A 1,116-nucleotide genomic window follows, 5' to 3' on the forward strand; every position below is an offset into this window, starting at 1 on the left:
GTTTGCGATATACCGGTAAAAATTATCCACACGATAAGAATTTGTCTTCCCGCGATAATAATGATAAAGTTTAGTTGTTGACATATTTCTGTGTGCGACTGTGTGGAGTGACGTGAAGGAAGGCGGACATGAAACTGAGCAGCTCCTTCTACAATCTGGAACAGGTTTGGATAGGGCTGTACAGTGCGACAGTAACCGGTCTGAGCCTTGAGTAAATGTACTACAGCAGCACGTGTGCAACACAGTTTTACATGTGTATTAGTCGTTTACAAACCTGTTGTCCAACGAAGATATTTACATTTATTGACATGTTTTTTCTCCATATTAACTTCATAACATAGTCGAGTGTTTGAAATAACTTATTTTTGTGATCAGACGTGGTTTCGTATCACAGAATAAGGCAGAAATCATACTATTTTATAGCATTATATACAGTGATAAAGGCTATGTCGATTAGCATTGCATTATAAATATACTTTATCCTTATAAAAAATACCCAAGATTGCTTGAAGAACACAGATACCATATATTTTGTGCAATCGCATGTTTATTGTCTTCAGGTTTCCACAGTTAAAATTTCTTTATTTGCGTTTTATTCAGCTACAGCGATCACTGGATACTTCTTCCTGGAGCATTACTTCTACTAACTATGCATAAGTGGAGTTTCTGCGCAAGGGCACCCTCCGGCTTCCAGTATGAATTAAACAGTCATTACATTACGTGTGTATTCAGTAATGCTCACAAAACTCTATTGTGGGTAAAAATAGGAAAGATAATACTTTTCTCTAAAGCAGTGGTCGCCAACCCGTCGATCGCAATCGACTGGTATATCTTTATCACTGTCCCAGTAGATCCCGATAAAAACAGTAAAATAAGTACATAGATTCATTACATTTATGGGGTTATATTAATGCATCACTGAAGGGTACTGTCTTGAGAAAAGTTTCGATGGCAATTACATTTTCTTCTCCGTATAAAGCGCAGCTCTGCTTTGTTTACAGCGGTAAACAAGGAAACGCTATATTGCGGTCGGTTCAAAAGCAGTGTTGTTGGGCTACTTAACACTGTTGCCACGGGTTGTTGTTCATGTCCGCGGGTTGAAGCGACCCCAATAAC

This window comes from Sinocyclocheilus grahami, unplaced genomic scaffold (genome assembly GCF_001515645.1).
Source record: "Sinocyclocheilus grahami isolate Dianchi unplaced genomic scaffold, SAMN03320097.WGS_v1.1 scaffold2343.1, whole genome shotgun sequence".
Taxonomy (NCBI): domain Eukaryota; kingdom Metazoa; phylum Chordata; class Actinopteri; order Cypriniformes; family Cyprinidae; genus Sinocyclocheilus; species Sinocyclocheilus grahami.